This window comes from Desmodus rotundus, chromosome 10, assembly GCF_022682495.2.
Source record: "Desmodus rotundus isolate HL8 chromosome 10, HLdesRot8A.1, whole genome shotgun sequence".
In the NCBI taxonomy this organism is placed as follows: Eukaryota; Metazoa; Chordata; class Mammalia; order Chiroptera; family Phyllostomidae; genus Desmodus; species Desmodus rotundus.
In genome coordinates, this window is record NC_071396.1 from 102648198 (window position 1) to 102672973 (window position 24776).

Genomic DNA, 24776 nt, shown 5'->3' on the forward strand with positions numbered 1-24776 from the left:
CTGAAACTCAACCCACAGAGGCCTGGCACTGTTTTCAGGCTAAAAGAAGATGAGTTTCTATTTCATCATCTTGTAACACGGATAAATGTGAGGCCGTGGCTGGCAAAATTTGCAGATTACATAGGTCTTTCTAAGCACGTGTAAACGTGTGTCCCAATTTACGTGCCACTCCAAACAGGTTGCTGTGTCAAATGAAAGACCAACAGCTCTTCTGTGCAACAATCGTTTGGCTCATTTACATGAAAAGCCTTAAAGCGCAAAAATGCTACTTCAATTTACATCATACCGTGTCCCCATAACAGAGAACAATGGCTTCCTCAGTGGAAGTTAATGCAAAGGAGAGGCACACTGAGATTTAAAAAAACAAAACCAAATCGACTTCTCAGCACTTTGCAAATAGTAACCAATTAATCTAATTTAAAATAAAATACAAAACCGCTTCCTATGCTGGGAGTTTTCACTGCAACAGGAGTGAGCCTTTTGAAGAGGTTAAGGTGACATTTTTCAGATGCTTCTACTTTGTACTGTTTCTAGGGTAGGCACAATTAGTTTGACATGGCATGTCTCTCTCCCTCTAAAAGACCTGTCCATTGAGTGCAGGCCGCTGAGCCAGGTAGCAGCAGGACTGGATAAATAGCATACCTGATGTGGTGGTAATATATTGTCTCTGTCGGATGTGTTGACGATGATACACCCTTGCGGGCTTTATGGGGTATATGTATACTTTTGTGTTCTGTAGGCTAGGACCACCTGCTGTATGCACAATACGTGCTTGCTACCTTTGTACACCACCTCCCTTCTTGAATTTAAAGACCTGGCTATTACATCTTGTTTACTCAATACCCTTCCCCTATTAAAAAATAAACAAAAAAACCCAACCACCCCAAAACCCAACTGCACGAACCGAACATGCCACGTTTCAATTTGGCCCCAGTGGCTTTTTCTCTGCAAGCAAAATATGTGTCTTTTACACCAGGGCTTTCTGCCCACCCCAGGGGGTGTCTTCCATTCTTTTGTGGCTCAGTGGAAGGCGAAGAGGGCTCCAAACTACTACCTAAACGGAAGAGAGCCCCTTCTTGTACCTCCAGGGAGAATTTCAGATTGAAGTTATCTGAAGATAGCGTGATCTCTTCTTATCTGCCACCATTACGAGGATAACAAAACACCACCTTGGCTTCAGGATCCTGGGTCGAGGCTCACAGTCTTTTCTCAACCATCTTTGGCGAGGCCTTGCTTCCTTCCACTCGAGTAAGTTGCGGCTTGGGGCCATGGAGAGGACTGGGTGAGAGCCTGAAATGTCGTTTGAAAAAAAAGCAGCCCTCCCTCCATCCCCTCACCACCACCACCACCCCGCTCTCCGGGGCGAAGCTGCAATCCAGCAGCCCCAGATGGGCGAGACTTGGCAGGTCTGCGGGGCTCGTCTTCCCTCCGCGCCGCGGCACCGGCCGGCCGCGGGGCTTCGCGCTCTGGCTCCCGAAGCCTCCCTCCCCCCACCGGCCGCCCCCTCCCCCTCTCCCGCGCTCCCTTTTGTTCGCTCGCCGCTTGGCCCGAGCTACCGCCGCCGGGCACGCACCTCCAGCCGTAGGCCCCGGGCTCCGGGGCCGGTCCGTCACTGCCGCGCGGCCTAGAGCGCGGCGCCCGGGGAGGCGCAGGGCCCGGGCCGGGCGCACGGCGAGGGCGCACGGCGAGGCCGCGGCGGCAGCGGCGGGTCGGCCCCGGAGCCCGGGAGGCGGCGGCGGCGGCAGCTGCGGCGCGAGGCCGCTCCACCACACACGCACACACAGACCCCGGCAGCGGGAATGCAGATGACACGCCCGTAACATGGAAGCCGCCGCCGCCGCTACGACGACAGCAGCCGCAGCCCCAGCAGCAGCCGCCGGCGGCGCCGCGCTGAACAGAGGTCATCCGAGCTGCGGCCCAGACGCCCGGGCTTGACCGCTGTGAAGGCCAACCCCGGGAAGGGGGTGGGTGTGCGCCTGGGGGGCGGGGGCCGGGAGGGAGCCGGCTAGCGAGGGCGTAGGGCCGTGGAGGAAGGGGCGCGCGGGGGACCCCCGGGGCGAGCTGTGGGCGCGGCCCTTCGTGCCACCCCGCGGCGTGGGGTGAGCGTGTGAGGTTCAGGCCGTTTCGCCTGACTGCAGTGGCCTGTCCCACGCTGGCCTTGGGGAGAGCCAGCCTTCGCGCCCGGCCAGCTTCCTTGGGGGGCCGAGGACAAGCGGTTTCTGCTAGGCCCCACAGGTTCAGAGAGGGGGGCCACGTGAGCGCAGGAGCTTGCCTGCTCCCCCTCGGGGCGGGCTGTGCACAGAGGATTTTTAAAGGCCTCTGTGCCCCTCTTTCCCACTGCCCTTTCCTTTGCCCCCCACCCCCACCCCAGGCATCTCTACTTCTCTGCCTCGAGGTGAAAGGATTTGGACTTCTCCCCCCAGGTGCTTGAAAGAAGAGAAGGTTGGAGGAGGAGGAGACTGGGTGGGGGGGTTGCTGGTGGTGGTGACAGGGCTGGGAGAGAGAGAGACAGAGAGAGGGAGAGAGGGAGAGAGGGACGGGAGGAGGGGGCTGGGTGGGGTGGGGGTGACAGGCAGAGAGGAGCCTGGTCAACAAGCCAGCACCACTCAGCCAGGAGGCCGAGGCCGGCCGGCTCCCGCAGCCGGCGCATCCAGTGTGAGCAGACACATAGATTGCTTTCTTGGGGGCTCTTTGTCAGCCACCAACACAGAGAACACACACTGACACACACGTACACAAAGATCTGAGCCAGGTTGTGGGAGGTAAGTGGGGGAAGCAGAAGGAGGGGGCAACAGTGTCTGCGGTGGGCTTTCGGGTGGAGGGGAGGGGGGATGGGCCCTGAGGGGCTCTGGGGTGCTTGGGAGGTGGGCATTTCCAAGACTGTGTGCTTGTGTGGTGGTGGGGGACACACGATGACCTTCCCCTCCTCAGGAAAACCTAAAAGGGAAAAGCAACCCCCAGCGAGATCCCCCTGTGCTGATGATTTTCAGGGACTTGTTGGCAACTCAGCGAGGGTTGCCATAGCTTTTTTATGTAGGGTGACCAGAACCGGCTGAAACTGGTTTGAGGCAGATCAGCTCCTGAACACAATGCAGTCACTGAGCTACTACAGTGGGATAGCAGCTTCCTCCCTCCATGGCAGCCAAAAGCAGAGGAGCTTGCAGGAAGGTGCCATCCCAACACAGTATGTGAATGCACACTAGACACCACACAGCACTGGTATGTGACTAATGGAGTCCTACAAGATTCTGTGTAGAGAAGATGGGGAAAATGTGCAGGTTTGCAAGGTCTGAGATTACTTGGGCTTTTCCTGCCTTTTTCTTTTGCTTAAGGGATGGACAAGGAGCTGAGATTTATGACCCTTATTAAAGAAAAAAATGTGACTTGCTAGGGTGGGGACACTGGTTTGTGCAGTCTCTGTCTCTCTCTGTCTCTCTCTTTTCTGTTTTTAACAAAACCAAATCAAAATGAACTGATGGATTTGTAATGGTAGTTTGTTTGTTGCTGGAGATTGCTACTTTGCATGCTTTTTTTTTTTTTTTTCTCTTGCAGGGTATGTTCTGTGTTCTGCTTTTCCTTTTAGAAGCTACTAAAGGGTGTTGGGGATACTTCTGACTATTATGAAGGCCAAAAGGTAACAGTATTGTTCTAGGAAATGAGCAGGAATGCTTTCCAGTGATGCTGTAAGGCATACATGCTGTCTTTTTTTTCCCTTGTAGGCCTGTTGACTGGGGCTGCTTTTAACCCTTTCATGTTTGCAGAGAATGCAACTGTGTGACAGTAACTGAACACTGGTCCAAAGTCTTTCCCAAAGGTCAAGGTTCACAAGGTGAGATACGATATTTTGAGCATGAATTTAAGTATTTATTTGAAGATCCATTCAGACACAGACTGACAGTGGATGGGTACCCTGGAGGTAATACTGGGTTCGGAGTGGAGAAGAAAGACTCTTAATGTTATCCACGTTTAATGGGATTAGGGTGACTTTACGACGGTGTTTCTGTCCAGGTGAAATTAGAATGACTTCATGAAATCGTGTGTGTCTAGTCATTGAGAAGAGTCAGGCCTGGAAAAAAGCAAGTCTAGAGGATGGTAGGCGGCAGGGCCTTGTGGAGAATGCACTGTTTTGCATAAGACTAAAAGCAATACACAGGGAGCATTTTCCTCAATGATTACAAAAAAAAAAAAAAAAAAAAAAAAAAGCCAGGACTTTGCCAAATCAAGGCAGCCTCGCCACCTTTTTGGGGTTTGAGAGGGCTGAAGGTAGATTCGCCTTTTGTTCAGCCACCCCCTTTCTTTTACCGGGCTCTCTGTGTTAGCCTGAAAGGTTTTTCACTCCCGAGTCAAGTGGTGGAATGGCTTTTATTGATTTTGGGGGCTGTTGACGGAGAGTTTGCCATTGGATTATTTGTGGCATACATTTTAACGTGGAATCCTGAGGCAATACCCGGAGGACAGCGGGTAATCTGGCTTCATCTGTGAAGATGCCTGTTCACGCAAAGCCTTACAGCCCTGGATGGCAGAAAATGTCTGATGCCTTCCGAGACTGTGGTTCAGTTTGAGCTGGCTTTTTTACGCACCCCCTAGAAGCAGAGGCTTTGGAGAAGAGAGAAGGAAGCAGTAATGAGTATAGCCAAGTGAAGAACAAAGGCAGTGAGAGCTTACAGGGGAACACTAAACATTTTGCCTTGGGGTTCCTTGTGAAAAGAACTTCCACTTCCCCAAACAGGAAACCAGCAGCTCCAGAATCACATCCAATATGATGTCATCAACAGAACTGGTTCTGTCTTCTGGCTTGGTAACAAGTACAGTCAAGGGGAGCCCATACAAGACAGGATTGAAAATAAATTTCTCCCCTACTTTGAAGAGGATATTTTGTTCCTCTTCGCGGTCAGCAGAACAGAGCCTTTTCAGAAATGCCCAGGATCTTAGGATTGGTTGTGTGCAGGCATTCGGTGGGCAGAGTATCTGCCCTGGAGGGCATCAAGTAGGCAAGGGTTTTTATTGTTCAGAAATGTTTCGTATGACTGCAGAGCATCCAGTGTGTGAGAAAGCTGGCAGAGGGAGACTGGAGTGCATGGTTAGCTCAGAATACTTTGTGTAGCATTTAACAGAGATAAATGTGGTCTTGGGCTGGTATACCAGTAAATAGCTTATGTGCAGGGACAAAATTCTTTGCAAGTCACTGCTGCAGTTGGTTTTCAATTCCACGACGTTTTGGACGATCAGAGGTGCTGTGCCTGAGTGTGCGCAGGAATCTGCTTGCAAAGCAGGTCCTGGTCCACGTTGCATGATATGCTGCTCCGGCTTTTTTGGTGCCAACGAAAACTCAGATGGCTAATATGATAAACCTTCATTAGCTGTTTTATAATTGAGTCTTGTACTCCCATCTTTAGAAAGCCAGTGACTTGTATTTAACTTTGACAGCTAACCCTTTGCAAGGGCTCTTTCTTGATATAACATGTTTAAAAGCTCTTCTTTGTAAAGCATCGCATGTCACAGAATGTTCTGGTTTACTCTCTCTGTGGTTTTGAGCTTTGTTCCTCCCCCTCTACCAGAAGGCTCCTGGAAAATAGCATTTGTTTTGCATTTAGGCCGGTCTTTCCAGCTGCAAATGCAGTGTGAGGTTGGAGAGCTGGTTCTCCAGGGCGGCCATCGGGGAGCTCATCTTGGATTGAGGTCTGTCTCAGGTGGCGGCCTCCTGCTGAGGTCTGACAATGGCAGCCCAGGGCCCCCGGGGAGAGGATCAGAGTTTTCTGAGCTTGGGAATGTGAATGTGAGCGTGGAGGGCAGCAACAGCATTAGCATTCTCTTTCCTGGAGGAACTAGGAGGAAGCAAACCGGGTGGCACCCACACTTGGGACCAGGGCCTGTGTGTGGCCGACCCTGTCGCCTTGGAGGCAGCCACACCTGGACCCTGGGGCCCAGTGCCTGGTTGGGATTGCCTGCGGCGGTCCCCAAGGCGACCATTCCCTCTGGAGGAGGAATGTGTGGGTTTGGCTGAAGAGGGTACACTGGAAAGAAAGTGTCACTGGGTGTTGAACCTTTGCTTGTTTTTGCCATTTGCCTACTGAGAATGATTTTTTCCATGTGAAAGAACATTGGACCCAGGGCTTTTAGAACTCAACGTCCTGGTTCAGGAGGCCTCTCCATCTCTTTTCCCCTCTTTCGTCACAAAGAGATGCCCTGCTCCCCTCTACCCTTTTTCAATGGAGAGTGTAGGAAGGGGGCAGCCAACAAGTAAATGGAATTTCCTGCTCACACCTTTGACCAGGGTGGGTTAGAATTTAGGATTTCTAGTCACCCGGCCCCTTGATTTTTTTCACTTGAAATGCTTTCTTGAGCATTCCTGTGGGGTATAATCTGCCTTGCGCTGGTGTCGAGTAAGCGTCCCCATGTCCCTGGTAGAACTCCATCTGGCCGTGCACAGCTGGAGCAGAGGCTACCCTGGTTGGGGAACCTCACAAAGGTTGTCAACACAAGAGAAACTGAAAGGATCTGGGAAAGATCTGGGACGACTCCCTCCTCACGCCCCCAGTATCTCTTCCAAGTCAGTCCAGTAACAACAAACCATTAACGGCAGCCACACCTTTGTGTTCGTTGCATTTTAGGGAATGATCTTTAAACAAGTCATGATTTACTAATTGTTTTAATTTTAAAATTTTTACACGGTGGAATTGACTCGGAGGCAGACGGTTCTCTGTGTTTGATTAGTGTGTAACCCCGAGTATCTGCCGCCACTCTCCATAAGAAGGAATTGTTCCATCGCCCCCCAAATTGTCCTCCTGCTGTCCCACTGTTCTCTCTACCCCAACCCCCTGGCAGCCACTGATTCGTTCTGTCCCTGCGTCTGCTCCAGAAGGTCATACAAATGGCTTCTTTCGCTGAGCAAAGTGCATGGGAGATTCATCCATCTTACTGGGTGTATCCATGATTGGCTCTTCTTTATTGTCAAGTTGTGGACCTCTCTGTGGGTGTACGTCAGTTTTTTACCCACTCCCCGACTGAAGGACGTCAGGGTTATCTCCAGCGTTGGGCGATTGTGAAGAAAGCTGCTGAAACATTTGCCTACAGGGCTTTGTTCGAACATAAGTTTTTAGATCTCGTCGGTAAAGGCTTTGGAGTGAGACGGCTAGGTCATCTAGCGAGTCCCTAAGAATTAGAAGTTTGAATGAAGATATGTTCAGGTCATCACAGCTCACAAAACAAGACCTAGTCTTGTCAGCTGAGTTAAGGCTTTTCGAGGAGGAGGTTGTAGCGAACATTATCTGAGGACAAATGGGAGATGTTCGTGATAATAGACCACTCACTAACAGGATGACATGCTTTATAACCCAGAACTAATCGGAATTAGCCAAAAGTGGAAACAAAAAACTGCAAGTGGTCAAATCTCCTTTATTTCCTACAGCAATTATTTTGAATCTCCTCAGAAACATTTGGCAGTTTAATTTTTACATTTGTCTTCAGGTTCAGGAAGACGCCAAACAATAATAGAACCAAAATTTTGGGAAGTGGTACCAAAGATCTTTGTTGAAATCGTAGTCACACAAACAGCTTAATTATAATTTGTCTGACTTACTGCCTGCCAAAATATTGGTCGTGTTTTAATATTTGAAGTTATTATTCAGCTTTTATGCCTTTTAAGGAAGTGAAAATAGTTGCTCAATAGCAAAGCAATGAAGTAGGTAGATTTTGGAGGCAGAGTTTTTATATGGCTGCGTGCAGATAAAATAGTGTTAAAGACCGGGGAGAACAAGTAGGAAGAACAAACAGACCAACGTTGTGGTGATGTAGAGGGGGAGAGCCCAGAAATGTGGGGAGGGATGTTTAATTGGGGGTTATTTCACCTACTTAACAGATACTTATGGAGTGTTAGACACTGGCGGTACTGAAGGGAGAGGAATCCAGACAAAAAGGAGTGGGAAGTGTCTTACAGATGCTATGGCAGGAATGTGAATGGGCCACCCAATGCCATGTGTCCAGAGAGGAGCCCTTGAAGAGGTGGGTGGCTTCCGAGGTGAACTGGGAAAGATCAGTAAGGACAGGTAAGGCAGGCAAGACTTGGGGGAGAAGGAGGGTCCAGTGGAGCAGCGTGTGGAGGGGCACTGAGGGAGTTGGTGGCCAGCAGTTTGGGAGAGTGTGGTGTGGGCGAATAGAGGAAGCTTAGGAGGCGGTCAAGGGCCAGACTTCTGAAGGTCAGTCTGTACAGTCCATTTGTGTGTGGACTTCCTTGTATAGGCAGTCTAGGCAGAAAGACTTAACTTCTAGCCCGGGCTAGGTAGCTCAGTTGGTTAGAGCGTTGTCCTGATACGCCATGGTTGCGGGTTTGATCCCTGGTCAGGGCATATTCAAGAAGCAACCAGTGGATGCATAAATAAGGGGAACAAGCCCATCTCTGTCTCTCTTGCTCCCTTCCTCTTTCTCTCTAAAATAATTTTAAAAAGAGAGAGAGACTGACTTCTAATCACAGAGGTTCTGGGTTTGTCCCTGGGACGATGGAATGGAACTGTTCAGGCTGGAGGCATGGAAGTCCAATGATACGAGACCAGGGCCTGATCCAAGGCATGGGCAGGTGGATGATGGCTGCTTCAGGGGTAGGTGTGTGGGTGGTGGTGCCTGGTGAGTGAGGGACGGGACAACAGGAGGGTGGCTAGGGGCTCTTGGGTAGTAGCTTTCAGAGGTTACTTCCTGCTGAGGTTTCTGTGGCTGAGATCTGGAATTTAGAAGGCAGAAGAGATTTGGAAGGTGGAGGTGGAGGGGCTCAATACAGCGAGTTCGAGCTGGGGTTGAGTTGCTCATGGGGGTGTCCTTCGTCTCCCAGATCTGTGTGGGTGAGAGGTCTAGATTGGGAAGGATTTGCATAGACCAGAGGTGACAGAGAAAAAGTGGAAAACAGGTTGAGTTTAGGGTCCCCTAGGATAATGGTTTATATGATAAAAACCATAAGTGAAGTAAGGGGGATGGCCAAACAACTTGAAGTGCATGTTTCAGGAAGTTGGAGGGCCAATTTCCAGAAAGGCAGAAAATAGGAGTAGTTGATACCTGTAGACCCTGTAGCCGCCCGGCACGGTGGGCCTTCCCATGTGTTACATTATTTATACCGAAACCACGAGGTGAGCTGCGTCCTGTTGTCCCCCGTGGTTGCTGGTGAGGAAACTGAGGCAAAGATCCCAGCCTGGCTGGGGCGCACCAGCTCATTAGGGGTAGTAGAGGCAGAATTTGGAGCCTGCTCCTTACCACCAGGCTATTCAGCCTTGGGGGAGCCCAGAAGGTGGACATGGGGAATAACGGAGGGTGTTCAGGGGCCGGGAGGTGGAGAGAGGAGAGAGGGCCCGGGAAGTGCTAATCACGCTGGTGATGTCCAGGTGAGAAGTGGCAGGTGGTCGGGGTGAGAGTGTGTGATGTAGCCCTTGGAAGGGCCCTTGTGACTAGCCAGGTGTTCCTGACGAGCATCACGCAGAGAGAATCTGTATCTGCTGCACCACACACCACAGACAGTGCTAGAAACAGTGTGTTGAAAAGACAGACATTTTTACTGGGACTAGGATGAGGATATAAATTGGAAGGGAGAAGGAACAAAGAGGTGTTTTTGTTTTATTTATTATTTGAAAAGGATGAGAAAATGAAAGCAAATTTGAAGAGTGGTGGCGAGAAAAATCTTTTGTTCTGACAATAAACAAACACAGGTTAAAGAATTCTTTGAATCGTCTCAATTCTGTTTCAGAATGAGGTGTGGGAGCAAATTCTGCTTGATCTAAACCTGAAGGCTGAAAGAACTATTTTTAGGCAAACTCAGAGGCCTTTTTAGCTGTCCCAAGCAGGCTTTGTATTGTTTTGTTTCTAGTCAAACAGTATCACAACTTTACATAATCAGAGACTCCAGGCATCCTGAAGGATTCGGAGGCGTTAAGACAAAGTCAAGGTGGTGTAGTTCTTGAATGTTTTCTCCACTCAGCCTTTGCCTTCCTTAAACCCCTGCTTTCCAAAGGCTGATTCAGAGTCTAATAATGGGTATTGATTTTGATGGTTTTCGTCTGTGCGGAACAAATTCTTTCTAGGTAAGAATTAGATTGCTGAAAAACGTAGTTGGTTAGAAAAGTCAAACATTCGCAGCGATCGCCTCTCGTTTCTGAAGTGAGCCCGTGTTGGGGTGGAGGGGAGGGGTCGTCCAGGGTTGCGTGGCAGGTGTGGGATTAGAACCCAGCCCTCTGGGCTTCCAGTCTAAGGCTGTTGCATCATTACTTTCTCTCTGCCTTCCAAAATTCATCACGTGTGTTTCTGTGGTCTAGAAGTCAGCTCATATTATAATCCTTATATCGTGAGAAGCTGAAACCATGGGTTACTCAAATTAAGCCTGATGCAGGTAAGGTACTCATGGATAAGCTGGTCCTTAACACTTTTGCTGATTTAACATAGCAAGAGTGGGGGAAGTTGTTTGAGGTTTGTGGTTTGAGAATGGATTATGCCTAGTGTTGCAGTTAAATCTGGGGGGTAAGGCCACGGACGTTTTCAGTTGCCTTTGCTTAGCCCTCAATGATACAGACCTCTATTCTGCCAGTGACCTTGAGCAAGTTACTTAAATTCTTAGCTATACTTTTTTGAGGGTTTTTTTTAGGATCAAATGCATATAAAAGTGCTTAGCAGAGTGCCAGGTACATGGTATGCCTTCTGTAAAATCTCAGCTATTCTGTCTTCTCCAGCCCCATTTTCAGAGAAGGGCATTTTTTTTTTCCTGTCTAGAAGTGAGTTGTTTCTCCTGGCCTTCCTTTGATCTCGTTTATAAGTGGATTTTTTTTTTTTCTTGTGCCATAGAAACACATACAGCGACAGTCTCCTGCCTTGTCTGCAGGTCTTCAGTTCCAGCTGCCCTGCATCTGGTTAAAGTGGGTGAAATGTGGGCAGGAGGATAGCATGCTTGTTCCTACTTGGCGGTACCTTCATTTGCAGGTGGAAAATCTAGGGCGAATTTTGTGGCTATAACCTTGTACTTCAGTGGTCTTTGCTTCTAGGAAAACCCAGCCCACTCAGTGAGTGAGTGGCCGTAGTCTGCATTGCCTGTCTGTCGGTGTAAGGTAATTTACATTGATCGGAGTTTTTAAAAACAACTGGATCGTGCCAGTGTGGCAGGTTGGCTGCCCCCTTTGATCCACCCCTCCCCCTGTCATGGTGACCAGATACTCCTGTCTTGCTCTCTGGTATTGGGTAGTGATGGAAGATTGAGCGGAGAAGGCATCCGAGGGACCGATCCGGGAGGAATGACTGTGTGTAGAACGGCTCCGCCCACGGTAGGCGCCAGCCACCTAGGGCTGTTTGGGCACGTGCGGGGTGGCTAGTCCCAACTGAGAGGAGCTGTGAGCATGCAGCGCACGCCAGGTTGCGAAGGCTTATATGACACACAATGTCAAGTGTGTCATTAGGAGATTTTGATACTGACTACCTGTTGGAATGCCACAGGGACTGGGAAGTAGGAACTGCGACGTCACCCTGCACTCTGTACCCTGTCCTTCGCAGGGTGCCGACACGCCCTACGTTGTCTCTTGGTAGAGCTGTGGTTCCTCTCCTGTGCGAATGGCTGTCCCACAGCCCTTATATTTCCGTGCCCTCATGTATTTATTTATGTATTTGAAAGCATTTTTAAAAATTACAGTTTACACTCCGTGTTATTTTGTGTTAGTGTCGGGTGTACAGCAGAGTGGTCAGACACTCACATGCTTTGCAAAGTGTCCCCCTGATATAGCCAAACACCCAGTAATTACCATGTTCCTGATGGTATCCATGTCCTCATTTAAAGCACGAGGAGACGTCACCTGTGTGCCTCAGTCCCCCTTCTGGTTCTCAGGACCGAAGATCTCATTGGTCCTGGTCTAGTCAGCTGTGGCTTTGGAGGGCAGGTCACTGCTAACTCTACGTGGGTGACAGTTCTCACTGGGCTTGTGAGACACTCCCCGAGGGGTCAGTAGAGTAAGGACCATGTAGGCAGATGCACTTAGCCATTGCCAGTGTCGAGATATCCCACATCTTACAATGGGATGCTTTCTGGAGGGTGTCGCTGTACCAGTGAAATCTGGTAGCCGCCTTTGTTCAGACATCCTCAGCCGTCGAGTGAGTGAGTAAAGGCAATGAGAAATGATTTATACGTGTTCATCAGCTAAGTTTAACAAGCTTGGGGGCAGTGAAAGAGGGGGCTGCCTTTGTGTAGGACGAAACGTGCTCCTGTTCATACACGGGAATGGCATTGTTGCCCCGTGGGAGAGATGGATTTTCCTTGGTTTGTGTTATTTTTCATCTGTTCTCTTTATAGCCCAGAGTACAGAATTTCTATATGACCACACTGTTTTGGGAATGGGGCCTGTGGCTGTGCCTTAATTCATTATGGTCAGAAAATAACTTAGCCATGAGTGAATTGAATTTGTGTCCTTAGTTTCTATACTGTTTTCTGACATGCTTGCTTGGACTCTAAGGGTAGAGGTGGGGGGAAGAATCAAAAAAAAAAAAAAAGATGGAATCCAAGGAGAGATTTTGATGAAGATAAATTTGGGGTAGAATTGTTGAAAACAAGAGGGATGGATGGTCGAAGGAGGAGACGATGGGGAAGTGAAACACTTGGCACAAGAAGAAATCGTACAGAGGACGCTGCACGTAGCTTTTTTGCGAGGACAGAGATTTTGAGTCTGGAAACGATGATGACACACAAGTCTCAAGGAAGGTTAGCTGAAGGGTGACTTGGTCACCCTGGGCGAGTGCAGCGCTTCGGTTCTCAGCCACTTTCGATTTCTGAATAGTTGGGTCTCACAGCAGCCCTGACCAGTGGGTGGTCTGAACTCCTTTTATGCCTGAGGAATTTGAGGCTCTGAGAGATGAACGAATGTGCCAAGGCTAGGGTGCCAGCCAGTGTGGGGGTTGGCGTTCATACCTGGTCTTTTTGACCTCAAAGTCTATACCTCTTAACCGTTCTTCAGTATCGTAGCCAGAAGAACTGAGCTCTTGTGAGTGTAGGGATGGAATGTTTTCTGTGTACTCAAAATCACAAAAACAATGTTTAGCTTTCGACATTTTTTTATAAATGCATAGAAAATGCTGATTGTCTGAGTAATGCATTGGACTGAGACACGGGGGTAGGAAATTTGGCCAGACGGTGAGAGGGGTAGTTCATGCATGACGTTCAGGGTCTCGCACATACACGGGTGTGTATTTGAGGCCCCTCATAGGTAGGGGTGTGTGTTGTGTATATGTGCACATGAGTGTATGTTTGAGGCCCCTCATGGGTATGTATCCTGGTGAAATGCGAGTCTGGTTTATGTGGCCAGTGTTAATTTTGGGAAAGATGAAACACATAGCTCAGCAGTTGAGTAATAATAATTGTGCTTTAGTGGTTTCGATGTAGATGACTCAGAATTAAAAAAACTTTCTGTTTCTCTAATCTTGAGCATTAGGATATTGTTGACCTCTGTTGGGGTTTCAAATTTAGCTGTAAGTTCTTTGGTTACAGGATGCTCTAATTTCAGGTCGTAGAGGATGGGACAAATTTGTTCGGCATCTTAGAAGACTTCGCCAGGCTGCCTTTCTGCAAGAGGCGCTTCAGTGAAAGAAACTCGTCATTATGCCCCATGTGGTTGTTGGGAAGTCTCATGACATCTGTCTTACCATCACCAACTTAGGAGCAGAGTTGTGGCTTGGTTTCTTCTAGGGCTCTCTCTGTGTTAGAACCCTGCTGCTGACCTTGTTTTTGATGATGCCATAACTCCAAATAATAAGTACTTACTGTATCCCAGGGGTAAGCAGCTATCTGGGTTGTTTCATTTTATTTTATTTTTAAGATTTCATTTATTTATTTATTTGTTTACTTTTAGAGAGAGGGGAAGGGAGAAAGAGGGACAGAAACATCAATGTGTGGTTGCTTTTTGTGTGCCCTGTACTGGGGCCTGGGCCCGCAACCCAGGCATGTGTCCTAAGAATTGAACTGGTGACCCTTTGGTTTGCAGGGTCAGTCCACTGAGTCCACACCAGCCAGGGCTGGATCGTTTTATTTAATGCTCACAATAACTCCACGAGGGAGATCTGATTTCCATTTTATGCTGGAAAAACCCAGCTTAAAGAAGTTAAGTAACTTGCTCAGAGCCATGTAACTTTTAAAGGGAAGAGCCAGGACTCAGTGTAGTTTATCTTACTGCAAAGCCCACGCTTTCAAGCACTGCAGTGGACTGTGGTTTACAGGTACCATTTCTACAGCTGGTCGGCAGCAGACTCAAATGTCTTGGCGGTTCAGAGCCCCTGCTTCTGGGTCCACCAGTGTTCCCCCTGTTGTCACGATCCAGGAGGCATTTCTTGCTTGGTCCGTGCCACTGATGTGGCTACGGCTGTAGAAAATAGGTGCACATTGAGAGACCCCTTGTTTCCTGTCCTGGGTTTTCTTCCTCTGGTCCTTTTCTTCCTCTTCCATCTGGTCTACCAGATGTGTGCGCGCCTGCTTCTGTGTGTGTGTGTTTCACACCGCAAAGGGCTTCCTTTCGACAGTACTCACTGAACCAGCCAAACAGGGTTTGGAACTCATTTTTATGGCATCAAAGTGAAGGCAGAGCCCCTTTAGAAATACCTGTTTGTTTTTCTTCCTCCATAGTTGGACATTTGTTCCCTTGGGCTGATGCGGAGGAACCTCTGGGGAGGAACTACTGGGACAAAGGGAGCTAGAGTTGTTCACACACTCTCCTCCCAAGGCACTCCTGTTTCCTAATACCATCTCTCAAGGAGAACCCTTTCTTAACCCTTGTTTCAAGAGTCTTCCAAAAGCATCCAGCCTCAAAAAAGCTTGGGTGGTGCCCTCAGCGGGGATCCCCGTAACAAAATGCACATCGGAAGTTCAGGAAAGCCTTGAGAAAAAAAAGTGTGTGTGTGTGTGTTTAACCCAGCATTTCCCAAGTTCCTAGCCTGTAGTAACCCCTCTTCCCTCTTTTCGGTGGGAAGCTTAGTAACAGGAGGAGCATTCCTGGGCCAGCATTGCTCCAAGCTGTTGGTTGTCTCAGATGAAATGAATGAACCGCCAGAGGGCCTTATGAAGAGTACCAGAGAGTGTCCTCTATTCTTCCCCTTCAAAAAGAACGGCGATTGGTAAAATGATGTCATTAATTCTTTTTCTCTCTTTTATTTTGTTTTCTGTCTACTCCAGGAAGAGAACTTTTACATGAGCTTCTTTGTAATCAACAGCCAGTAGGCATGCCATAAGTGATAACTTTGAGGGATGCTCTCAGTCATAATATATAGAAGAAAGTACCATATTTCACAATTCCAACCATGTCGAAGGTGAAATTGGTATCTGGAGAGAACTGTGTGGTGATTAGGCAATGGCTTATTTTGAAATGTAAGGAGAGTTGTGATAGCTATGCAGGGAGCCCATTCGTCCACACCCAGTTGCAGTTGGTGGGAGAGGGCAGGGGTAGGGGCAGTGAGCTGCAGCGGGGACTGGCCACCATCTCCGCACGAGAAGGCTCTGCTGTGGGTGACCAAGGGGAGTGGGTTTACTGTGATGGGAAGAGGGCAGGATGATAAGGAGGAAGTCTGTGCCCATAGAGCAGGGTTTCCAGCCTCGGCCCCACTGGCATTTGGGGCTGGGTCATTCCTTCTTGTGGGGGTGTCCTGTGCACGGTAGGAGGCAGAGCAGCATCCCTGGCCTCCTCTCTCTCACCCACCAGATGCCGGTAGCAGCCCCTCTCCCTCTGCCAAGTGGTGACAAACAAAAGGTCTCTGGACAGTGCTAATTATCAGTGGTGGTGGGTGGTGGTGGGGGGCTAAGTCCCCCACTCCCCACCCCTCCCGGTGGCTTTGGAGCAAGAACAATACTTCTGAACTCTGGGTAGTGAAATTGCAAAAGAAAGACCTCCCAGGGAAGGAAGCAAGCAAGCAAGTCTTTGAGCAAGCAAGTCTTGCAAGTCTTTAGTCTTTGAGCTCTAAAATCCCCAGAGGAGTGGAGAAGTGCCTTCAGCAACTCATTTTCTCTTCCATGTTTCCTAATGTTGGAAGTCTCAACAGTGCTTGCAAGTATTTATTTATTAAAGATTTTACTTATTTATTTGTAGGTGGCGGGAGAGCGGGAGAGAAACGTCAGTGTGTGAGAGAAACGTTTCTTGCTTGCCTCTTGCACTCCTTCACCCGCGGACCTGGCCCACAACCCAGGCGTGTGCCCTGATCGGGAGTTAAATTGGCAGCTTTCAGGTTTGCAGGCAGGCAGGCACTCAGTCCGCTGAGCCACACCAGCCAGGGCAGCTTGCAGATAGTTTAACTTTCGTATTTAACACAGAGAAAAATTACTGGTAAAGTGAGAAAGCAAACAGCAACAAGTAGAGCTGCTGGTTGGATTGAGCATTTCAGGGACAAAGGATTTAGGATTCATGCACAGAAATTTAGAGGGCTTATTCAGGTGACAAAGGAAAAATTACTTCCCCTTTTGTACTCACAATATTACTTCTCGTTTAAAAAATCTATACTTATGCTTCCAGCTAGAACTGTAGAGATGCTACTAAAAAGTGTGGTGTCGATAAAATTCCAAAGGAAAGCTTCTAAACCCGTAGGAGTTCTCCACCTCAAGTGAGGATCCTATGCTTTTAGTACGCAAAGGGATAGGTAAGCAGTTTCTTAGTTCTGACATACTGGAATTCACTAGACATGCTTCGTTTAAGAAAGAAAAAAAAGAAGGAATTTAGACATTTTTTTTCTTGCTTTTTTCATTGTGAAGCTATTTGAAAAACCCAGTTCAAGCGGAGGCTGCATGAATTTTCCTGTGGTTTATTAATGATGACAGGTTCAGCCCAGACCCTTTGCAGTATTTCTCGTTGACGAATTCGTAAATCGCCAGCACAGTGGTCTTTCAGTGAAAAGAATGTCTGTCCAGTGGAAGGAGAGCTTGTACAAAATCACCTCTGACAGAATTGCCCAGATGGATGGCTTTGACTGTCCCTAAGTTCATAGGAAATTTAAACTTGCGTCTACTTCCTTGTAGATACAAGATTTTGAAAACACACACCTGCACTTAGGTGGATGAAGTTTGAACAACATTTTTTTCTTTGTCAGAATGTTCGATGTTCATCCTTAAGCCTTTTTGTGAATTTTACATATATCGGTATATTTTATCTATCTACATATAAACATAAAATGCAATATACCTATATTTTAAAAATTTTAGTGTAGTGTGTGTGTATATATAGCTTTATGACCTGATTTTTTCCCACTACATGGTATATTTTGATTGTTCCACATCGGTGTCTAGAGTAGCTCTACCTTACTTTTAACCACCGCATAGTGCTCCATAAAAAAGATGCACCATAAACCAGGTAAGTGTACTCAACACGATGTATACTTAAAAATGGTTAAGATGGGCCCTGGCTGGTGTGGCTCAGTGGATTGAGTACCAGCCTGCAAACCCAAGGGGTCACTGGTTCGATTCCCAGTCGGTCACTTGCCTGGATTGTGGCCAGGTTTCCAGTGGGAGGCAACCACACATTGATGTTTCTCTCTCTCCCTTCCCCTCTCTAAAAATAAACCAAAAAAATATTTTAAAAAATGAAAACCAAAAATGGTTGAGGTGGTAAACTTTATGTGACGTGTATTTTATCATGATTAAAGAAGGAATGGAGTGTAATTGACTTACCCGTTTCCCTGTTGGTGGACATTTGCATGTTTACTAGTGTTTAGCTGTATTACAAATGACGTCGCTACACATTTTTATATACTCGCCCCCGACGTTGGAAGATTTTGTTGTTTTGGTTGAAAACATTGCCCTTCTGCCCTAAGATCAACAACGTGTCCAGACACAGCAAGTAGGATCCTTGCCCCTTTCTCTTTGGAGTAACTAAGGAGAAGGCAGGGTTTTTTCCCTGGACTTGAATTTACTGGTTGTGGCGGCGTGGTTGGAGAGAGAGGGTTCGGCGGTGATCTCCTTTGCTGAGTGTTTTATTTCAGTAGCTGGCAAACTCAGGTGGGGCCTGGAACAGCCCTGCTGAGCACCTTTTTACTGCCACAGATCAGACATCTGCAGGCATGGTCAGCCCAGGGAGAGCACCCACTCCCCAGAGGGGTTCCTGGAGGTGAAAGGAAGGACACCCTTAGGGAGAACACAGCCAGATAACCGGGTTAGGTGGCTTACTCCATAACCCAGGTGTGCAGGCAGAGGAGGCTCTGGGCGGGAAGAACTCAGCTGGCGGTGTTCAGGTCTGCCTGCAGTGTTTGGGGGTTGAGTTAACTCTTAACTCCTGTTTTCATTGGGTTTTAGCACAGCCATCTTTTGACATGTTGACCTGAGGGTAGTCCTGCCCTTCAAATTTACATTCAGCTTTCTAAAGAAAAAGACGGGGGCATATATTTTGGGAAGCTTTGTATATTCAGTAAGTAGATGCCTCAGTGTTCAAGAGCCCTAGCACTCATGGTAAGTCAGAACTATTCTATTTTTGACTCTGCAGCCAGAAAAAGAAAACAGTGGTCACGTGGAATGACTGGTGTTGCTTAATTTGGGGACGCTGGATGCATGTTTAGTCACAGGGTGGTCCAGGATGTACCTTGCGTGTCATGGGTGAGGGGGTGTGGTGGGAGAAGAGGGAGGTAAAGAAACTGTCCCATCTGCTGCGGCAGCAACCACAGGACCTGTCTGTCACCATCCATTTGGGCCAGAAAACCACAAAGCAAAGCAGAATCCCCAAGTTTGAGCACGCAGGAATGTCTGTGTCCTGCGGGACTAGTCCCTGTTGATGAAAGTGTCCTCTTCCAAATCCAAGTCCCTCTCTGAATGCTGGAGACATGCTGAGGCCAGGGGGGGGAGGGGGCGAGCTGTGGTCAGTCCCACTTCCTGAGGAAGTGGCCGCTTTTGTGAAAGCTGTGTCGCCCAGGAGGCCCACAGGGCCGAGAAGGAGAAATTGCATGCAAATTGATTTTCTTTTGAGCAGGGGCTTTGGAAGGGAAGGAGCCCTCCACAGACAGTCTTTTTGTTAGGTTAGTGCTTTTTCTCAAAAATGGTTTCTTGCTGCTCTGCTATTGTCTATTCTCGTCGCCTTTTGTGGGTGTCCTGCATTCCTGGAAATAAGAACCTTGACAGGGAGGACTGTGGGCCTTCCGTTAAGACCTTTTGTGGAATTACGCTCCGATGTAAGTTTTGAAAGCCAAATATATTTTAAGGGAGTTTAGTCACTTGAATGATAAAACAGTCTTTATGGGACATTTAATTTTGTATGAGCAGACTTAGGATAAAAACTCCTGGGTAGTTCATTTATTAATAGGAATTAATAACTTGAAAACACGGAAACTTGGGCATTTAGAACTTCCATGTGCTTTTAGCAAACTGCAAATGAAAATCGAATATTACATCAGTCAACTGCTGTGAATGCCAAGAACCACTTCGAACGGACCCCGTCATGGCTGAACATCACGGATTTTCTAATCAGATATTTTCATTTTGTGTTTTCTTTTTAAAAATGAGAATGTATATGATCGATCCCTGCCCCCGCCCCCCATCTTTAGCATATTGAGGTCCATGTTTTCTCTTTCCTAGATTCTCCTTCCTTTCTCCCCCACTCTTTACATAACACACTAAGAACTACAAGCTCCAAAGTGAGCCAGGTAGAGGTGACTACAGTCTTCCCGGGCCCCTCTTTTCAGGTAGTAGAGTCATCACATGGTCTCTCCCCCCCCCAAAACAGGTGGTCTTTCTTGAGCCATATAACATATATCCGTGTTACATCTTCTGCTTTTTCTTCATACCACTGGTATATGCTTCTTCACATATATTTTTTCATTTTTAAATAAAATCCAGTAATTCAGAAAACAGCCTTCAGATTACCTTGTCCACTCTGCTTCAAAGGACGTGTCTTCCGAAGCGGAGCAGGTGCTTCAGAAATCCCAGGTATGATGACACGATGAGATGGTCAGATGAGATGGTCAGGATTTACCGGTAGCTGTGTAGCCTGGGCTTATCTAAATTGCTTCTCTTCTCCCGAGAGGGCAGTTTCTGTGCCTTGGGCTCCAGTTGCCTCACTGCTGGGAAGGGTGGTTATTACCTCTTTAGTGACTCTGGTTACTTTTTTGACCTTTAAGTGTACCTAGTATCTGCTTGCTGAAATCTCCAGGATTCTGAAAAGCACTGCTAGAGGAATTCTTCTTGCTCCCTCTCTTTTTTGAAAAATTTAAAATGTAATAAAAAGTATGATGAAATAACATGTCAAGTACTACCTGTATTCTCAGCAGCCATGATTTTAAATGTGAATGTCTCCTTTGCAAGCACGACTGTTCCCTCCCTCTCTTCTCTGTTCCCTCTTCTTCCCCCTCCCTTCTTCTTCTTCCTCCTTCTTGGGACCCTTCCCTTCTAGTAGGTAAAGGACTCCTTCCTTCCCTTATACAGGGACCTGGGACCCTTGTACTTAAGAACATTAAAAAATCACCAGATAAAACAGATTATGCTTTATAAATGGGGTTTAAAAGGTTTCTTATACTTGGCTTTGGTTTGTGACTTTGCACGTTTTAAGACTTTTTCCTTAAAATGAGAATTTATTTATAACAAGTTTGGCTAAAGTCACCCTAGAAAGTTGACCAGCGACTACTTCCTTCTGTTCTTCTGACCAGTCCTTTTCGTCTTGTTGACCACACTGGTTTCTTTTCATCCAGCACAATAGGGTGTTAGGTGCCAGCCTATGCCTTCGTGAGGAACTTTTGGGTTCACACTTGCCTTGAGTTGGGGAAAGTAATTTATTGTTTAATTCTTTTTTACATTATTGATTTGAGAGAGAGACATCGATTTGTTGTTCCACTTATCTGTGCTTTCATTGAATTGGTTGATCCCTGTATGTGCCCTGGTAGGGGTTCAAATCCACAACCTTGGCGGATTGGGACAACTCTCCAAACTCTGAGCTGCCCAGCCAGGGCGGTTTATTAGATAAGATTTCCTTCAGGTTGAGATTCCTTATGAAAATGAAACTAAAAGAGTATGAAATATCAGTCATGGGTAGTAGATCAAAGCTGTCCACCGTCAAGCCTTGTTTCCTGTGAAATCAAGACCGTGGAGTCTGTTGATGGATGGAATGACTGAAGTTATTCTTTGAGACACATTAAACATGGGGGTTATGATTTAAGTAAGTGATTTTAATGTCCCCGTTTCCCTCATCTTTCATTTTATCATATGAGTTAAAAATACATCTTTAGAATTTTAAAGCAAATGGGTGAAAACTCAACACTATGCCTTAAAGGTTATCTTTTGAAGTGCTCTTATTTTTGCAAGAAATCTTGAAGGAAGGTCTCTGGTTTCTTGCTTTGGCAAATGTCTTTGGAAAATATCACAATCTGAATTTCAAAGGGTACTCTTAAACGAATGTGTGCGCTGAATGAACATGGACATGTGTCTGACACGATGGAAACACGCATAGACATGGAAAGATGTCTCTGATACAGCGTGGAACGTTAACAAGTCTAGTATGTGAAAATTATGTGTGTGTGTGTGTGTGTGTACTGGTGATTATGTAGGCCTTTCGAAGTCTGTATCCCAAAGGCCATCAGAGCTAATCTCTGAGGAGCGGGCCTTCTGGAGACGGACTTTCTGTTGCTTATACTCTAGGGTTTAGAGTATTTGCAGAAAGCATATACTATTCTTAATAATAAAAATGTTAAAATCCATGAATGAAAAGTATTGTGAATCAATGGCAGCCTATTGGCTAAATAAAACTCTTTTCTACCATGACACCTGGGCGGTCAAGAGTGATTCTAATGGAGTAGCAATGTTCACATAGAGATTGTGGTCACACTGGCGAGGAGGCCCTGAATGGGGGTGTGAAACAGAGCGGCTGGGGTGCCGTCACTGCAGCCGGCCTCACACAGAAGAACTCCGGGTTCTGCTGCTGGGGGACGGAATGATGGGGTTCTCGGAATGATGGGGTTCTTGCCCTTCCGTTTCTGTCCTGTTTGGTACACAGAACGTCTTAAGAAATGCTTGTCAATAAAACTGGGCAAGTTGGTCATTCCAGGTTATCAAGTCAGCAATTTCTGATTTGTACTTCAAAGAAAAAGGTGGAGAGCCCGAAGCTTCAGGGAGTTACTGAATCTCTCCTATGTTGGGATAAGTTAATAATAGCTTTCAGACACGAGATAATTGGGAAGCTGTATGCCTTTTTGGACCTAAGTGCTTGTTACCTAATATACTAGAACTGCCTGAAGGCTTAGCTCACCTGTGAAATGGTTGGCTGTGACATTTTGTTTATCTTGTAAGGGTTTGGCTTGTGCTTCTTGTGTGGGTAAGCAGTGATTGTGTGGGGGAGAGTGGTGGCACGTTTGTACTTTACCTGTGAATCAGCTGGGTGGTTCCAGAATAGCCTGATCCTTCTGGAAAGCCCCCAAAATGTTCATTGCACTTCAGGTGGCTTTTTCCTTGTCACGTCACTGCCTTTGGTAGTGACGCAGAGGAGCCATCTCCTCTGGTGCAGGTTCTAACGCTTAGAGGAGGGCCAGATGCCCCCTAGCCCGTCTCAGCCTAGCCAGGACCTTGGTAGATTTCTGTGGTCATCTTGTTCTCCCTGTCCGCTGTGTGCCTGGTCGTCCTCAGCACTTGTGCACAGACGTATAAATGTGTGATTGTCATCATAGGAAACCTTTCCTCTGTTTAGGAAGGTTTGAACATAAAATAAGTGAAAACAATATTCTTACTATCAAATCTAATAAACCATGGCTGGTGCCGGTTCTGGGTGCTAGTTTGTGAGGTGTTAAGATTTTTTTGACCTCCTTATTCTTCCCTAAGGAATTAATAAATCATTTGCCATTTCTGCAGTTTTGATCCTCCATTTACCCACTTTATTTCCATCTGACTTGAAGTCTTCCCGAATCGTTAGCTACTCTTCGGCGTTTTGTGAACAGAAGTAACATCAGTTTTTCTAGCTATTTTGGCACTTTCACCTAGGTTAATACTGTGCCCTACCTGAAATATTTTAAAGTTCATGTACAGTAAGGTTTAGGGGGCTACTGGAATCATAAGAGGTGCATTGTGGGACTTGGGGGAAAAGTCAGCATCCCACAGGAAAGGCCAAAAGAAATTATGTCTGTACTTTCCCCGTCTTCCCTGTGCGAGGAACCCATGAGCAGAGGCTCTGCTTGGGTTTTCTATGTTGTCATTCAAGTTGGACCCCAATTGGACTGCCCCAGTCGAACAGGACACACCGGCTGGTATTGGTGGCTCTCTACAGAGGAGTAGGCATCTCTGGGTGTCCTACCATGTCTGCTCCTGTGGTGTGTCTGCCTATTGGCTGCAAACGAATAGACTCATGTCCAGCGGATGGTGTTCCCCAGCAGACACATAGCGCCTCTATGTGGAGGTCGAACAGATTTGGTAGGCGTTAGGTACGCCAGCCCTTTGTGACTCAGAGTGCACAGAGGGCTGTTCTGTAGTAGAGACCTCAGAAGGCGTGGGGATAGGGATTTGGGGTAGTCTCACGGTAAGGAAACCCGTTAAAGCTTCAACCATTTCTCCCTAGACTCTTCCTTCCCTCCTAATCTCTGTGAACAGGGACACATTTTAGGGGTGCAGAGGTGATCGGGGGAGTTGGCGCTGCTTCACCTGCTCACCAGTTCATTGCAGGTACCTGTCTCAGCCCCTCCAGTGACACGATTTTAGTGGCTTGCAGTGTATCATGGTGGGAGTATTTAAATCACAGGCACGAATAAGCGCTAACAACCCAGGTTCCCCACTCCCAGACTGCCGGTTCTTAAAGGTGGCCAGCACTCTGCCAATATTTACCAGCCCAGTTCCCTAAGGATGTCACAAAAGGGTCCCGGACATTAGAATTCATTTCTGAAATCCACATTTTAAAATTCTTGGTAACGTGTCTTCCCTCTTCATTTTAGCAGGTTTTTAAAAAAAACATTACGTTAAAACATACACAACCTAATGTTTTCACATCACCTGTTCATTCATAGGTGTGTGCTTCAGTGGCATTAGGTACGTCACCCTCAACGAAACCTCTCAGGACACCCCCCAACAAAAACTGTGAACCATTTAAACAATAACTCTCCCTTCCCCCTCCCCTAGCGCCTGGTGACTTCTGTTCTCCTTTCAGTCTCCATGAACTTGCCTACTCCAGGCACCTCATACAAGTGGAAAGTGCCGAGTTTTTATCTGGCATGTCTGTGCGTCTGGGGTGGGCAGGTGGGGAAACGGGCTTAGCACAGGCCTGGAACATCTTTCAGCCGTAAGCCTTTGCGTGCGGATGCCTTTATATTCCTCCCCCATCGCACACATCTTGATCCTTCCAAATGAACCCCCTCAAGTCCTCCTTTATAGGCATTGTATACCCACTGATAGGACAACACAGGATGTGCATAACCATGGGAAAGACCAATACATTGACGGTTGGGATTAATCAGTTAGAGAGGCGTCTTCAGGAAGCTTTGAAGGGGAAGAAGATAGAGTAGACTGAGCAATAGAGCAGGGGAAGCTAAACCAGCAGAAAAACAAGGTGGAGGCCGAGGCCCCAGGCCTCTACATCCTGATGTTTTGAAGTGGGCAGCCTGGTTAGCTGGGGGCACGAAAGGCTGCCCGGACCAGATTCTTCAGAGGCCACCGCTCTGTCCTGGGGTCAAGTGTTAGGTTGTGAGCTTTTTTTCTTTTTTCTTCCTCTCTCTCCGCCCCCTTGATCCTTCCAGGGTTTGAACAGAGAGAAAAAGTGCTCTGGGTTAGAATTTCTCTTTGATATTGGTCCTGGTCTAAGGAAGACTTACTAGTAACATTTCATTATGTGTGCTCTTAGATTTGCTAAATTTGACCCAGC

At 47.3% G+C, this 24776-nt stretch overlaps 1 protein-coding gene across 5 annotated transcripts in view; it reads left to right on the top strand.

Moving 5' to 3' along the window:
• Positions 1-1407: 1407 nt before the first annotated feature.
• The window catches only part of ZNF532 (zinc finger protein 532), a 95645-nt gene continuing 72276 nt past the window's right edge, over positions 1408-24776 (top strand). Inside the window, exons 1-4 of one of the 5 annotated variants that reach the window (XM_053912624.2) lie at positions 1409-1964; positions 2372-2442; positions 3553-3634; positions 3720-3829. The gene's annotated coding sequence lies outside the window, so the exon portion shown is untranslated. Of the gene's footprint in view, positions 1965-2371; positions 2443-2579; positions 2763-3552; positions 3635-3719; positions 3830-24776 lie in introns of those variants that run through there. The other 4 variants (XM_053912623.1, XM_053912625.2, XM_045187740.2 and 1 more) reach the window with 4 other exon arrangements.